Below are 17,866 nucleotides of genomic sequence, written 5' to 3' on the forward strand. Positions count from 1 at the left end.
AAGAGCGGCGGCCAAGCCCGCGCCGGGAGCCTGCGGGGCGCGTCGCCTCCGCCTCTCGCCTCTGCCTGCGCTGCCCGGGTCGCGGTGGAGCTCTTCTCTCAGGCGCTGGCGCGCCAGGCAAGGCATGGCATCGCCTCAGCCAGCCAGCCAGCCGGCGAGGGAGGGAGGGACCGAGGGAGGAGGACTCGAGCGGCCGCCAGAGGGTCCCGCAGAACTGGCTCTGCCGGCTGGCAGGGAGCGGGCGGCGGCCGGGCGAGCGAGCGGGGAGGAGCTCCTTTCCCCAGCGCTCGCTGCGGACCGCGCCGCCCCGCCCTGCTTCCGAGGGATCTCCCGCTGCCGCTCCGACGGTCGGAGCCTGCGGAAGCGGCGGCCGCGGAGGAAGAGGATGGAGAGCCTGCCGAGTTGCCCAAGTGTGGTCCGTTCACACGTGGGGGCTGGGGTCACTACCCGGTCTGAAAGTGCTGCTGCAGACCCGATGTCCAGGTGCCCTCAAACGCACTGTGCTCTGCTTTTGGGACCGACCTGGCATAGATAGATAGATAGATAGATAGATAGATAGATAGATAGATAGATAGATAGATAGATAGATAGATAGATAGATAGATAGATAGATAGATAGATCCATCCATCCATCCATCCATCCATCCATCCATCCATCCATCCATCCATCCATCCATCCATCCATCCATCCATGAACCATCATGCTTCTCCGCCCCAACCATTTTTTTAAAACAATCGAGCCTGGTAAAACTTCCGGACTGTGAACTGCTACTTGGTCCGAATAAAGTTATTGCCCACCTGTGGCTTTTGGATACTTTTCCATGTCAACTATTCACACACTGGAGGCCAGGCTGGCCCCGTCTTTGCTGTCCTGCAAGCCGACAAAGACCTTTCTCTTCCGACAGGCTTTCTCTTAGCGATTGGCTGTCGCAGAGCGTTTTTATTAGTAGTAGGAGTATCGGTCTGTTGTGCCTTGTTGTTTTGAATGTGTTCTCGGTATTGATTTTGCTTCCCATTTTTAGTATACCATTCTTTTTTAATATTTGTATACTAATTTTTTAGGTTTTAAATGTTGTTTTTTAATTAACCCTAGGCTGCCTTGGGTCCTTTTAAAGGAAAAAGGTGGGGTAAAATACTTTAAATTAATAAATACTCATATAAAATATCCTCCTCCCCAGTAGTCAAAGCAGAGCTGTATATGAGGAGGGCATGTTTTCATTCAAAAGGTCCAGTTTTTCCTTTTTGTGGAAATGTGTTCATTTAGGGTGGTGAGCTAGACAAACCATAGCCATGAATTGTTCCTCACAACCAGCTCTGGAAGAAGTAGCAATCTTAAAGTATTTTGAAATAAGTCACTACAAAAGCATGTGTGCAAGAACCAGAAACTTCAACATCTGAACGGGGCTTTTCTGAACATAATATTAAGATGCCAGATTTATAACACTGCCATCTATCAAGGGCCGAGAAATACTAACTTCCATTGCGTGTTGTCTCTAACACATCAAAATACTTCTATTACATGCCAACTATCACACATGTATAAATATGAAACACTGGCCAGAACAGTACAGGATATTTAAGCACTCTCTAAGAGAAATTGCAGAAATCAGCACGGCTAACGGTATTGGATTGACAAGATGTCAGGTGTAGGCCGGGTATGCAATCAGGCATGTGATTGGGCACACAATCAACATGTGAACAATACCTCACCAATGAGCTGCAGCAACATCTGTAGTTTATCTTATATGTGGCTACATGTCCAATAGCATTATGGCCAGTATGTATTTGGAAGTGATGCATCATTTCTGTTTCACATATAGTGCTGCTCTCACCAACATGTGCAGTGGAGACAGGAGGGAATGCTGAGCCACTGCAGGTCCCTTAGTCACTCCATGCCCAGTGCCAAGAATCAGCTCTTCTTGTCAGGCAAAAATCTTCCTTGAACTTGAAATGAAATTCTTGAATGTTTAGTGCTGAATGACAAAGCCGAGCGCACCTTACTCGCACAAGGCACTCGGAGTTCTAGATATCTATTTCCACAGATTTGGGGGGGGGGGAGCACTAAATCACCCTGAGAGCATTCATACTGGAACTCAGCGCTGGGATGCTCCCATGATATGGCCTCATCCTGAGAGGAAGACGGAGAGATCTGCAGGCAGGGAGAGGCTTCTCAATAGCTGTGCCTCTCAATGGCCAAAGAGCAGGAATAAGAGAAAATTCTTGCAAGTTCTTGCCCTCGAAACCTGCAAGCCAAGGACAGATTGCTGTCCAAGCTTAAGGGGGCACAGGCCTTCCACCCCATCCCATGGACTTGGAGTCAGCCAGATGGGAAAAAAAGAAGGCTCCACAATGGCAATGGAAGAGCATTCTCCACAGGATTTCAGCTAAACAGGAGAAAGATGTTCATGGTGACATACCATGTACAGTATGAATGGAACAGACTGCCTGGGAAGCAGGTGAGCTCTTCCTAATTAGAAGTTTTCAAACAGCCTGGAGAGGCACTTGTCAAAACAGATTTGCTACACGGGCAGAGTATCTTGGTTACCTTTGTGAACTCTTTGACCTCTACCATTCTGTGAGCTAGCCTACAAAAAAAAAAGCCAGCCCCTCACCTAATTTTACTTTTTACTTATGTCTGTGTCATGCATTGGGCATGAAGTGGAATCTTTCCAACGAAGAGAGCCAGCACATAATGGGCTTTCCAGCCAACAGTGAAAAAAAATTATATTATTATTATTCAGAAGAATAATTTCAGCACGGCAACACAAGAATCCACGGGTTTCAAGTTCAGACCTTGAAACAGGCTCTTGGAGTTGCTTTCCAAAAATGTAACTTTTCCAATCTGTGGTGAAATGAATTGAGTTGCTCTTAATGACTTTATTTCTCTGTCCATGGTTGAGCCCATAGCGGCTGTATCAGACATGCTGCCTTTCAACCAGATTGACACTCTACTCGTTTAGCACATCCTACACTCAAGTGACATGAGTTGATTTTAGAACCAGAACCACTCCCAAATGATGCCTTCCTTCAGATGCTATAGTCTGGGAAGGGTGTGTGTCAAATGATAGGCCACAGATAGCCTGTGGTTAGAAGATTCCTTAAGCACTGAGAATATTTACTTGTCACAGAAGAAGCTTGCCACTTTTCCCCTAGTTTGCCAGTTATCTTTGTTTTGTTATTGGTCATCAGAAGATGAGCACAGAGTTCATTTTAAACCATAACTACTCACTCATGGAGGTGTGCTTAAATCACACAACCAGAACAGATTTCCAGTTTCTATTGATTCTTTGCTTGTAATCTGTTGTCTGAGCTGGCTTTATGAATGAGCATTTAATGGTTAGAATCCTGTTGGTGTTCACATACGTTCTGTATGACTTTCTGCTACTATTGCAGCTATTGATGAGGTTCCCAGATGCATCTCAGTTATGCAATTTGGTTTGTGACTAGGCACACAACTGAGATGTATTCTGGGAACCTCGTCATTAGCTGCAATTAGCAGCAGAAAGTTATACAAGACTTAAGTAAAATTCTGGACAATTTTAACCTAATCCTGTGTCTGTCCACTCAGAAGTAAGCCCTATTAAATCTAACGGGGCTAATTCCCAGGTAAGCACACAGAGTAATCACAGTCTTGATTGAGCTGGGCAAAACTACTCTTAAGAACTGATCACATCCAACAGCATCAAGTCCCCAAAGCCCCCACATACAGTACAAACTCTACACAGAGAAATCCCACTCATTTCAGTGGGACTTATTCCCGAGGAACTGGAAACAGAATTGCTGCCTAAATGACATCTCTCAATCGAACACACATTTTCAGAAGCACAGTAATGTTTTCAGCATTGTGACCTTACAACATAAAGTACTAATGAATATTATTGGATAATGGTGTTATCTTTGGTGCAGCTATCAGTCACCAGTGTTTTGCAATTATTGCACAGTGGTTATCACTCAGCTGGACTCCGGCAGATAATCTGAGGAATTTATCTTGTCACTCAAAATGGAGAAAAAACTCTAGATCCTGGACCAGTGCATGGGTGGAAATAACCACAGATAAATGGTATGTTTGCATTGTGGGGCTCTATTGTACTGTTCAGCTGTGAAATGATATATCTCTTGGTTTCAAGTCCTTATTATCATGTCAATCTGGCAGGTGAAAACTAAAGAAGAAAGACAGCACCAGACTGATTATAAAGAGGTCAACTATACCTATCGAAATAGTGAAGACTAAAGGGAAAATTCTGGCTTTATTGAAGACTGCAGGCATTTTCCCCTTCATGGATTTCTGCCTTGTTGTGGTGAAGGGACTTGAGTAATTCAGAGAAGCTATGGGCTATGCTGTGCAGGGACACCCAAGATGGACAGGTCATAGTCGAGAGTTCCGACTAAACGCGATCCACCTGGAGCAGGAACTGGCAATGCCACGCCAGTATCTTTGCCAAGAAAACCCCATGGACAGACTTTATTCTGTAAATCTATATTTTTTTTCAATAAAAAGATCAATTATAAAATCTTTTGGTTTCTTGAACAGCAAAGCCTGTCGCAGCCATTCCCAGAGGAGAAGGCAAGGCCACAGATTGCTACTGAGTCCTACTTTATTGAGCTTAGTAGATTTTCGGACTACAGAGCTCACGTGTTTCTTCTTGCTGAACTTAATTAAGCGTAGACAAGTATCTTTTTAGGACAGACGTGTGAGAAGGGGTCTATTGTACACCATGGCTGAGGTCAACAGGACTCTACCCAGCAGTTTAGGGGTACTCAGGCTCCCAATTTCTCTCTGGCCACCGATCAAGCTCTCCTTAATAGGACGCTGGGTCATGCATCACAATATGCATCACAATGTTGTCTGACTGATCTGATATCCCCATCTAAGTTATAATTCTAAACTAGCAATTTATGCAGCAGAATCACAGAACACACTAACTTGGTTTTCTGTTGGTTTATTTTGGGTAGGGCTAATTGCACTGGTGGATATTTCAATGTACACACACTCACACATATACACAACAAATGCAACCATTTGCCTATCACACATAGCCTTAAATCAAAGTCAAAGGAATAAACGCTTTCTCTAAATGGCTTCTTAAGGTCAGCCAAAATTTATAGTTGTGGCAATGAAAACTCTTTATCTATTTTATTGCTATATTATTATCATAGTTTAAAATGCTCTGCAAAATATATTTTTTGCATGGTTTGCAATATGCAACAGGTCATGGAAAGCGGCAGGATAGAAAACACAGATAGCTCCTGCACCTCTTTTTTTCTTGCCATTCTCAGAAGGAACCTGATACTGCAAACCTATCTGGAGGTATTTAGGAGTCCCAGTGAATAAAAGAGTACTGCAAATGGGAGGGCATAGACTGAGAGTGATCTGTAAGATTTCCACTAGTTTGGAAGAAAAAAAAGTTTGGGCTCTTTGGCCGTGTTCTGAAGGTGGTTCTTCCTAACATTTCACCAGTCTCTGTGGCCGGCATCTTCAAAGGACAGCACTCTATCCTCTGAAGGTGTCTATCTCCGGACTAGATCAGACGGAAATCTCTTTAATCTCTCCAGATTGAGAGCAAAGATCAAAGTCCAACTGAAATGCATGTGGGACTTCCTCTTCGCAGATGATGCAGCCATTGTTGCCCACTCTGCTGAAGACCTGTTCCAAGTCCTCCATACAGAGCATGTTACCATAGTCTTTCGAGACTGAAGGATGCCTAACCTAAATCAGGTATAATCTAACAAAATCCCTTATGAATACACAGTGGAAGAGAAGAACAGATTTAAGGAACTTAATTTGGTGGACAGAGTGCCTGAGGAACTATGGATGGAGGCTCATAACATTGCACAGGAGGCAGCAAGAAGAACCATCCAAAAGAAAAGGAAATGCAAGAAAGCAATGTGGCTGTCCAATGAGGCCTTACAAATAGCAGAGAAAAGGAGACAAAATGCATGGGAAATATGGAAAGTTACAGAAAATTGAATGCTGACTTCCAAAGAATAGCAAGGAGAGACAAGAGGGTCTTCTTAAACGAACAGTGCAAAGATGTAGAGGAAAATAATAAAAAGGGTAAAACTAGAGATGTGTTCAAGAAAATTGGAGATATAAAAGGAACCTTTTGTGCCAGGATGGACATGATAAAGGACAAAAATGGTAGGAACCTCACAGAAACAGAAGACATCAAGAAGAGGCAAGAACACACAGAAGAATTATACCAAAAAGATTTGGATATCCCGGACAACCCAGACAATGTAGTTGCTGACCTTGAGCCAGACATCCTGGAGAGTGAAGTCAAGTGGGCCTTAGAAAGCTCATCTAACAATAAGGCCAGTGGAAGTGATGGCATTCCAATTGAATTATTTAAAATCTTAAAAGATGATGCTCTTAAAGTGCTACATTCAATATGCCAGCAAGTTTGGAAAACTCAACAATGGCCAGAGGACTGAAAAGATCAGTCTACATCCCAAAGAAGGGCAGTGCCAAAGAACTACTGTACCATACAATTGCACTCATTTCACATGCTAGCAAGGTTATGCTCAAAATCCTACAAGGTAGGCTTCAACAGTATGTGGACCAAGAACTCCCAGAAGTACAAGCTGGATTTCGAAGGGGCAGAGGAACTAGAGACCAAATTGCTAACATGCACTAGATTATGGAGAAAGCCAGAGAGTTCCAGAAAAACATCTAATTCTGCTTCATTGACTATGCAAAGGCCTTTGACTGTATGGACCACAACAAACTATGGGAATTTCTTAAAGAAGAAATGTAAGGGGGAATGAAAGAACCTTGTAATGAGGGTGAAAGAGGAGAGTGCAAAAAAAAATGGTCTGAAGCTCAACATCAAAAAAAAAAAAAAAGGAAGATCATGGCCACTGGTCCCATCACCTCCTGGGAAATAGAAGGGGAAGATATGGAGGCAGTGTCAGATTTTACTTTCTTGGACTCCATGATCACTGCAGATGAGGAGAGAAGCCAAGAATCTGATACTTAGCTATCCATTGTTAGAAACAGGATGCTGGATAAGATTATAAATCTTACTTGGTCTGTAGACGCATAAAATCTTCTGTCCAAGCAGGCTTTTCGAAGCAGCTTATAGATGCAATGCATGTTTTGTTATCCACACCTTTTTTTCAAGAGCCAGCTCCTTTGTTTGTTGGCTTTCATAGCTCTGTTTTCTTGTGCAGTCCTACAACTCTGCCTTACTATTTTAAATAATGCAGGCTGTTTTGCTCTTTCGCTGGGAATTTTGATAGTGTGATATTAAAATTCTTCCCTTAAAGTCCTAGCACCATAGCCCATAGCACGCGACACAGATTTCACAAACAGCCTATGCTGTAGCTTGATATTATTTAAAAGCATGTGAACTGGTGGCACAGAGACCAAACTAAACTGAACAGATTGCAGAGTCTGGCATCCCCTGCAATCCAAAAGTATCTGATTGTTCTGCTTCAGAAAGCAAATTGTTATGACAAGAAAGAAAGAAAGAAAGAAAGAAAGAAAGAAAGTTGAGGAATAACGTCACCTCCAATGTGACTCTCAGCATATTCACCCAGAATCAAATTGAGAATCCTAGTAAACTGTAATGTACCAGGTAATTGCGCCCTGAATATAATGATACAAAAGAAACATGGGGGAAGAAATACACACCCCATTTTCCTCAGCACAGCATTTAAGAATTGACAGTGTTGAGTCACAGCATGATCAGGCATGGCCAATGGCAGAAGATACTAGTAACTGTAGTGTAATATCACTGTGGGATCTGAGGCTGCCTTAGAAGTGGAAGGCCTCTTAATGGTTTAAAGGATACAATAAATATGGAAAGATTTATTAACCCATGCTTATGCTTTTCCTAACCTCACAAACCTGGATGTTCAAAGCAGACTTTCAAAAACACACATTAAGAGCTATTTGAAAAACACAAGCATGTACTTGCTAAATCAGATCATAAAACTATTTTAAAAAGCACATTCAAAAATGCAATTATCCACTATAAAAAGTAACAGAATCATAATCAAGGGCTGGTATTTGCAGTGTGTGATCTGCTGTGGCTGCCTTTCAAATTCAAGTGGATTAAATCAATTAATAAGCTTAATCAATTTGTCCACCACTGCCCTTCTGCCAAAAAAAAAAAAGCAGGGGGAATGAATCAATTGAAATATGATTCTAAACATCAAACTGAAGCAATTGTCCAGCTTGATAAATATTAGTAACATCTTTTAAGGTTCCAATGTTGGAAAATTGAACAAAGTTACCTGCAGCCCTAATTGATTTATTGAAAGGATTTAGAAAAAGAAAAGGGGATAATTTAAACTCAGCAAACTAAACAGTTACTTTTTGGGTGCTGAAAGTGTGACTAAGATACATCCAAAAGGTAATAACAAGCAACTTGTATAAAGTTACTTTTGTATTTAATAATGTTTTCTACTTATTTTCAAAGGTTATTCCTCAGTTGGATTTCAAGGCATTTCAGAGGTATTTTAACCAAAATCCTTCATGTGTTTTGCCTTTTTCAGTCATTGGGGATGGTGGGGGTAGAGAAGCTGAAAAAAATAAATAAAGAATGAGATAGTGTAAGGGAAATATGGGTTTCACCTTTTGTACTTTTCTATTTTCAGGGTGCAGTATCAGAGCTGGCCATGAGATATATCTGTTTCTCAGAATTGTCTGGCCTGAACTAAACCATGGGAAAGCTCCCCTCGGTGGTTCAAAGTAACAAACAACATAACAGCTTGTTTGGTAAAATGCGTTATATGGCAACCCAAGTGAGAGTCCTTTCTGCGGCAGCACCTAGTTTTTCTGCTATGGTGACATGTTCTCCTTACTGAAATTCTGATTCACTTGGTCTTGTTTTGGCAACTCGTGAAAACTTGGCTCTTAACTGCAGCTTTGGGTCTAAATGACCATGATTCCTCTCTGCTCTGTTATGAGATGGGGCTTTGTTCTCTATTTTGTTTTATTCCATTCAATTGCTTTACAATTGTTTTAAGCCATTTTTATTATCTGCACTCCAGCTTGAGATCTTCAGCTTCAGGGAAGGATGTAAATAACTTAATCAAAAGAGAGAGAGAGAGAGAGAGAGAGAGAGAGAGAGAGAGAGAGAGAGAGAGAGAGAGAGACACACACACACACACACACACACACACACACACACACACACACACACACACACACACACACACACACACACACACACACACACACACACACACACACACACACACACACACACACACACACACCAGAATACTCATTTCCTCCCTCCCTCTTTCCTCTTCAGAGGCCACCATGGTCTGGCTTCTGGGGTTGATGTGAATGTAAAGAGAAACATTAGGTTCACAGCCATGCTTGTGGACAGGAAGGACCAGGAAGGAGCTAGTTTAATACAGTATTATGTTCTATATTTTTAAAAGTATTGTTGTTTTACTGTGTTGTAAACTGCCCAGAGTGGCCTTGAGTTCAGATGGGTGATATAGAATTTAAATAAATAAATAAATAAATAAATAAATAAATAAATAAATAAATAAATAAATAAATAAATAAATAAATAAATAAGTTGGTCAGAACCCTGAACAGAAGCACTATTATTTGCAGTCGGGAACACTTTGCAATAGTTTGTGGCAGATGTAACTAGATCTTCTAGAATTTTCTAAGACACTGAGGCAAAATGAAATGCAAGGGACAATGGCTATGTAAGTAAAATCTGGTCAAGTAGTTTCGAGAAGTACAGCCTGCTCTTACACATGTTCACTCAGAATTTAGTTGCACTGGGTTCAGTGGCCCTTACTTCCAATAACTATGCTTATTCTCTAGTAAATATGCTTAAGGGTTACATCATGATGACACTAACCCGCTTAATGAAGACAATGGGGATGCGTTATACAAAAATAGTTAAACAACTCTCATTTTCAAAGATTTTTAGTCTTGAACAGTCTTAGGCTGCGGTCACACCAGCAAAATGCTTCCAAGTTGCTCCTCATGAATTTTGAGTCCCTCAAATTCCAAGAGTGTGGCTGAAAAAGCTTTGTTTGTTTGTTTGTTTCATTAAAGCAGAGTGGTATAAGTTTGGGGCTGTGTTTATATCACTGTTGGTGTTTCTTATGTATATCAAAAACAATTTTGTAAAGTTTCTGCTTGCAATACTCTCTCTCTCTCTCTCTCTCTCTCTCTCTCTCTCTGTGTAAGGTATTGTGTTTTCTTCTTTGTCTTCCTACATGAATTGATTTGTGATGCACTATTTAAAGATGAGGTGTGGTGTACAGTTATAAAACTGAAATATTTGTGACAGCAAGGTACATAGAAATCCTGCCACCAAGCATGATTGCAGCCAGCTCTTCTGGATTTAAGATACAGTGGTAGAGATTTAAGAGACCTCTTTGGCTTCTCCTAGTAGAGAACAAGATGGCTGAGGGAAAAACAGTGTGGGAGACCCAGAAGTTGGCTCCTCAGTCTAAAGCTGCTAGGAAACCCCAGCAAGGTACCTGGATATAACCACTGCACCTTAAACCTAAAAATGAAGCTAAAGCTTCCCTGTAAAGCTGGAGTTAGCAACTTCTGCAGGGCTGGGAAAACACTTCTCAGATTAGCTGCGGCACACACCTGAAGGGATGAAATTCAGCAGAATATTTTAAATTAAAAATGAACAAATTAGACATGGACAGAATATAATTGCTATGAACACACTTTTTTTCTTTTTTCCCCCCTATGACATTGGGGGTGGCAAAAGTGCTGGGGGTTGGGGAGCAGACGTGGCCTCATGCCCTGTTATTTTTTTTTAAAAAAAATAATCTTTGAGCTAGCATCTGTGGATCCTGTTTCCCAGAGTTACGTTTGAAAAGTAAGTTGTTGCCATGAAAATGTCAAGTAATGATGGGTAAAGTTACTCTTTTGGTCTTTGACTCACTGAATGTCCTACTTAGCGAGGCCAGTGTCCATCCTGGCCCAGGCATTCTGGGAGATGTAGCTGAGAAAAGGTAAAAAAAAAAATCCCCTCTCTGGGTTAAGGCTCACAAAAGTAGTTAGTTATCACTAACTGCAGGGTTTGATTTTAAAACAACTGTATTCTTGCCTCTTTCAAGTGAGTACAATAGTTACTTCTTACTTTGTAAAGATTTCAAGGCTTTGGTTGGTGGCACACACTTTTCTCCTACCCACTATACTATGTCCATTTCATCAGCAGAAGAGCACATGGCAGTGATAGGAGGAACAGCAGGAAACTGAACTTACTTAAAGCAGGTGGCATTCCTTCTCCAACAGGTGGGGGGGGACACACCCCTATAACTATAATATTGGTTTAAAAAGTTGCAGTGTGTGAAGAAACCATTGCTTTCTCAGTTTCTTTAATGCTTCCAACCCCAAAGAAGTGCAACTTGGAGGAAATAAGAAAATAGCATTTGGGGTGCATAGATCTTTTTGACCATTGCAAGAGGTTACTGCCCTCCCCAAAATTTGGGTGACACATCATCCTGGACTTCTAATCCCCTCCCTATAGTATGATGTCCTAGCCATATGTAGATGAAAAGAAACCAGTGAAAGAAAGGAACATAGTAGGACCACCTTATGAACTGATTCACTTATCCACGGCATGAAAATATTTAAAATATTTTTTAAAAATCCCCCAAAATATATTTCCACAATTTCACTACCAAAACGAGCCACTAGAAGGAGCCAGAGACCATGTCATGTATTGCATCCAGGTTTTCCAGTATCTGTGGGGGAGGGGGAGGCTTGGAACAGATACCATGAGGATACGGGGTCCTGCTGTGCTGATGGAGGTTTTGTTTGTGGTTTTTGTTGTTATTTGTTTGTTGAGTTTGAATGGTGAGTTTCATGGTTCCTAACCTCATGACAAATGCTTAACTAGTAAGGTAGTTCCACATTTGGCATACATCTGGTAGCAGTGAGGTGATGAACATATGATGAGTGTTTGCCTTTCACAGAGTAGATCTAGAAGGAGACTGTATACCAGCATATACCAAACATATGCATATTCATGTGTACAGACCATTGCCATGAACAGTCATTTGCATTTTGAAAATAATTCCCTTTGATGGCATTTATGAAAGAACAGTAATGACAATAGAATCTAGAGAGTAGGCTGCTTTAGGGGAGAGGGAGAGAGAGAGAGAGAGAGAGAGAGTTCTCTCGACTTACAATGGATTTAAATGAAAGGATAGTCAAATTGTTGTTATGTCGCAAACCCATCTCCCATCTTTCTTTGTGCAAATCAGCAGGCTTTCTTTTTTTTAACAGATCATTGCACAACTTAAAATTAAAGACATACATAAATATAAATATAAGGTAAAATTAAAAACTAATTAAAATGTTACAGTAATTAAACTATTTTTGACCAGATGTGGGTAACTCCAATAGCATTATCTTGGCCACTCACTAGATCTTCGTTTGTATACATGGAGGAGCATAAATTGCATGCACATAATTTCTCCAAAGTCACAGAAAATTTGTCCTTTTATTCAAGTAGCCCCATTTTACTTGCTCATGGTAAGTTCAATAACAAGAAACTATGAATAATGGAAAATTATGCCTCCTCTCAATGCCATTCAAAAGACATATTCAGGGTTCCAGCGAGGACACAATTTGTACCAATCTCTCCAGGTGCGTCAGATGACAACTCTCATCATCCCCATCATCCCCAACCAATGGCCAGGAAGGAGAGAAGTCAGAGTTTTAATACATCAGGAAAGTGTGATGACTGGGAGAATGATTTGATGTTGTTGCTCCTAGGAATATTTTGCCTGTGTATGCTTAGAAAGTGGTGGACGGGGGACAGGAGAAAACCGCATGCTCATAATTTTAAAAGTTCCCAAGAGGGCTGGCCTCTGGCTGTTCATCTAAAACAAATGTTCTGGTTGAGAATGGAGCACCGCAGATGCGGGAAACACCACAAACAAAGCACCTTTAAAGTCCCTCGGTAATGCCTCTAGAGAGATGGCCCCGGACTGTCTCTGTCACTGTTGTAGCATGAATAACTAGACATCTAATTAACAGGGGTTGCAAATAATGAACATCTGCGAAACCAGACAGCTTAGCTCCAGACACACAGCGGGGTGGGGGAGGACACACTCCAAAGCTGAATGGCAAATGATGCTGCCGTTTGTCAAATGTTCATTTTTGAATGATTAAGCTGAGGAGATCCAGGTTGACAATTCCTGCACCTTTAGAGAAACTAGCCTCGGTTTTTAATTTTGTTATCCTAGATGGGGAAGACTGTCCAGGAAGAAACAAAACAGTGCTGGAGGTCAATAATTCATTACTGAAAAACATCACACACGGTCATGGGGAGGAGGCTGACGATGGGGGAGGGATTGATTGTAAAAGATCCAGGGAACAGGAAGATTTCAAGTGCATTGACATTCACTGACTGTGTATAGAGATATATATTCTATCTCAATATCTCTGTCCAGAAAATGTACGTCTGCAGACAGTCAATGAATGTCAGTGCATTCCTATGTACTAAAGATGAATTCCAGGTGAGTGCTTTTTCCACATACAACACTTTGCACTTTAAACATTTACAATTGTTGTGTGTATGTTTTTCTCAAAAAAGAGGAAGCGAGCGTTAGGACTTGGACAGTCAAGAGTTGGCACCATTGAACCACTAAAGACCATTTTGCCTATATTTTAAATTAATCTTTCCTGACTTTCTCTTACCTATGACATAATTCAAAAACATATTTTAAATATGTTTTCCCCACCACCCATTCCAACTTGCCGGAGAGGGCTCTTTTGCATCAGGGGCGAAGAAGGAAGAGGTGGGTGTGCATTGTCCTTGCCAGACTTCATCAAGCCCTATCAGTGGGGGAGAATGTTCATGCTCGGAAGGGGGTGGATCGGGCGAGACACCTTTAAAGTGATCCAGAGTAGCATCATTCACACGCGACATGCTCTGCACCGCAGCATGGCTCAGGGATCCAGAAAGACAAAGGAAAGTGATTGGTGTATCCTTGCACATAATGGGACAATACAGAAGGCTGTATACAGAAAAATCTCTGGGTGTAACCCTCACTGCCACTTTCCATTAAAAAAATGATATTTGGAAAATACAAATATCATCCCTGAAATCTGCATGTACCCACAGGAAGTACACCTCACTGGATGAGAACCACAGGTGTAGGCCAGGAACAATCATCATGAATTCCCCAATGCATTTTCACAGCCTCCACATTAATCATCATCACCATCTGTTCCCCAAAAGAACCTATTTTCTTTCCCAGAAGCCCTAAAAGTGGGACTTTACTTTGGGGGCCCTGAAGGGCTCTCAGGGCCCACTAAGTGAATCTGTTTGTTTACTTTTAATGGCCAAAAAAACCACAGCCATTTCTGGGCCCAGTGCAGCACATGATAGGGGATGGGGGGCAAAAATTTGACCTCCAAGCCCCATACCACACCTGGTTTAGACAAGCTGAAGTTCAAGCAATAAAGAGTTTCAGCAGAATGATGGCCAAGCGATGTGTTGGAAGATAACTCATCATTAGAGATGAAGTCACATGGCTATTCCAGAGATTGGTTGAAGCAGTTTCTCAGGTTTTCAAGGTATATGAGATCTTAAGGAATAGTTCACCATTGCTACCCCTCCAGAAAGTTTTCACAGCCAAGCAGGGATTTCAACCTAGATCTTCACTATATTACACCAGCTGGCTGTCAAAGGATTTACACAGCAAAACATTTCAATTCAAAACAAAGCATGTTTCAGGGATGGATTATTAATTCATACCTGAGCTGAGGAAGCAAGCAGAAGCTAGGAAAAAATCCTGGTGTTGTTGTTGTTGTGAAACTTCCATTACAGCTAAAGGAAATGCTGTTATTCAACCACAGCCCTGATGGCTACCCAGATTAGGCTATCTACGCAGATCTGTGGCTTCCTAATTCTAGCTTTAGGATCTCCTGTTCTGCTTAGATCAGCCATTCTTAAGGGAGGGGGCATATGGCCCTGTGGGGGCCCCTGGCATATTTGAAGGAGGCCACAGCCCTGAAACAGTTCTTCACACACCACCTTGTATATCTCATTATGCAATTTATACAATCCTAATCCAGTCTGTATTTCATTCATATTGTGTTTATATCCATTGCCAATTAAAGGGGAGAGTTTTTGAGAATGGCTGGCTAAAATAAGAAAAAACTTCACAGTCTATTTTTTTTTTTTTAAAAAAACACCACCCCACAATTTAGGTAAATAGAAAAGAACTATCATAGAAGGTAGTCAGTTTATGATGCAAATCAGATTCTGGTGGTTGGTTCAGAGCTTGGAAACAATGAGAAAAGTAATTGTACTCTGGGTTACAGTTTGATAGCAGAAAGAAAGCTAAACTGAGGTTGTGTGTATATATGATGGCCTATATATGTATGTGTGCTGCTAACCCCTAAGGTACCCTTGTGACAACATCAGAACTGCATGCTTTCCTTTGTGTGTGTGGCATCCACCCAAGTATTTCAATGGAGAGCTAACATTTCCTTTTCAAGCAGTTTCAGTTCACACATTTGGTGCATGCACTGAAAGAGATTTCTGTTATCTGACCATCAGGGATGTAAAAAAAAAAACCCTCTCCATTTTGTCACCCTTGCATATCCCAGAAACTTCCCAGTGTTCTCCCATCCCACTTCTGTGTTACTTCACAACATTATTTCCCCTTTTCCTGTGTGAAAATCCTGCCTATCTTGGTATGCATTTTCTGTACCTCATGCATTGTTTTCTATCAATTTTTAAAAAAGTCTTATCCAGTGTATTTGGGTGTTTAAGGGACCCATGAATCTGTGAGCATTTTAAATACATTTCCCTACTGACAGTGCATTCCAATCAGCTGTAGTGTGTTTGGAACAGGTAGAAACCCCTAATTTGGAACAGGCAGAAACCCCTAATTTCAGCACAATGGCAATGTTTAGATGATCTAAGATCTGATGGCGCAACTGCTGTGCAGGCTAAGATTTGCCAGCAGAAAAGAGAGGGAGGGGCGAGGGAGGGAGAGATAAAGAAGGAGAAGAACTGCATCACATCAGATCCAAACCTCTTCAAGAGTGACAATCCCTTCCACACTGAAGACAAATGCAATCTGTCCCCTGTCTGGCTCCCTGATTATGCTGGTTTTGGGATTGCCTATTTGCCTCGGCCTGCTGAACAAATGTTTCTTCAAATGGGAGAAGCCATGATGCACTGCCTGCCTCCAGGCTGAACGCTCAGATGCCATCTGTGGAGGTGCATTCCTAAGGCCTTCAGGGCACTTTCCCTGCACTAATTCTCCATACAGGAGATCTTTTGGAATCCAACCATCAGCCATTCTCACAACATGCCGGAGCCAACATAGACGTCGCTGTTTCAGTAATGTACACGTGCTAAAAATTCCAGCTTGTTCTAGGACTACTCTATTTGGAACTTCGTCCTCCCAGGTGATACCAAAAATGTGTTGGAGACAACGCATATGGAACGTGTTCAGCTTCCTTTCTTGCCATGCACAAAGGGTCCAGGACTCACTGCAGTACAGGAGTGTGCTTAGGACACAAGCTCTATAAACCTGGGTCTTGGTATATGCCACCAGCTTCTTATTAAGCCGTACTCTCTTTGTGAGTCTAGAGAACATGGTAGTTGCTTTGCCAATGTGTTTAACCAGTTCAACATCTATGGAGAAAGTGTCAGAGATAGGTGAGCCAAGGTATACAACAACCTCCAATTCTTGCATGGAGATGGTAATAGAGGGAGGTGAGTCCACGTCCTGGCCCAAGACTTGTGTTTTCTTCAGGTTGATTGTTAGCCTAAAATCTTGGCAGGCCTTGCTAAAGAGATTCATGAGTTGTTGGAGGTCTTCAGAGTGTGAAACAATGGCTGCATCATTGGCAAAGAGGAAGTCCCGCATGCATTTCGGTTTGTTAGGATTCCAATATAAAGTCTTTTTTGTGGGAATGCAGTACCAAATCTTCAGCTATCTTTTCACATATTCTTACATTTTTCAAAGAAGATGTGGCTGGTTTTCTCCCTAGGGTGGCTGCTGTTCCACTATCAAAAAGGAGGACATTGAGAACAAGGAACACCAAAGGAGGACATTTTTAAGAGAGAGAGAGAGAAAGGGAGAGAGAATTTTGCAAAAATTTGCTTTTAGGAAAAATTTTGCTAATTTAAATTAATATCTGCAAACATCATGATTAGGTATTTTTATTATAATTTAAGTTTAAATGCACTGCTGCTCACCATATTGGACAAGACAGTGACTAAGTAGCCAACTTGTGACACAGAACTGAGAGAAAGGTGGGATGTGAATCAAATAAATAAACAAGGCCTAGTGTTTAATAATGCTCTGAAACACCTGTGCCTGTATTTTTGGCAGCTGAGTGAAAGTGAATATAGGTAGAAAGAAAATAAAGATACTTCACTTTATTGAAATATCTAGCTAGGCAACAATCAGATATTTTAGAGAAGTGGCCTGAACATGGATTTCTGAATATTTACTCCTGGGACTGACCTCACATCTGAAGTTCAGACACAATTGACATGCCATGCCATATCCTTCTTGTCTTTAATCTGTACTTCTATCAGAGTGTGTGGTTCGTACCTTTTATTATGAAATGACCCTTTCCCCCTCATTTAACTTGAAAACTGATGGAGGGTTGATAAGGATAAGAGATGGTCATGAACTGCCAGTTCGGTGGTTCGTGCTGCCCTGTTAATTGGCCGAACAAGTGTTTGCTGCTTCCTAGCCTTGCCTCCTCCACCAGGCACCGAGTCAGAGGCAGCACCCCAGCTTCCCTGCCCCCAACTCCTCCGGAAGCTGCCTCTGAGTCGGCACCTGTGGGTGGAGGTTGGGCTGGGTACTGCCAAACACCTGTTTTGGCTGATGAATAAACTGGCATGAACCACCAAACCTGCGGTTTGTGCCA

At 41.7% G+C, this 17,866-nt stretch overlaps 1 long non-coding RNA gene across 1 annotated transcript; it reads left to right on the top strand.

The window, feature by feature from the left end:
- The first annotated feature begins 3,943 nt into the window (after positions 1–3,943).
- On the top strand, positions 3,944–8,282 carry LOC144586624 (uncharacterized). The gene is made up of 2 exons (XR_013541546.1): positions 3,944–4,060; positions 4,154–8,282. It is a non-coding gene; the product is annotated as an uncharacterized LOC144586624 (long non-coding RNA).
- The last annotated feature ends 9,584 nt before the right edge of the window (positions 8,283–17,866 follow it).

Source organism: Pogona vitticeps, chromosome 2 (assembly GCF_051106095.1).
Source record: "Pogona vitticeps strain Pit_001003342236 chromosome 2, PviZW2.1, whole genome shotgun sequence".
NCBI lineage: Eukaryota > Metazoa > Chordata > Lepidosauria > Squamata > Agamidae > Pogona > Pogona vitticeps.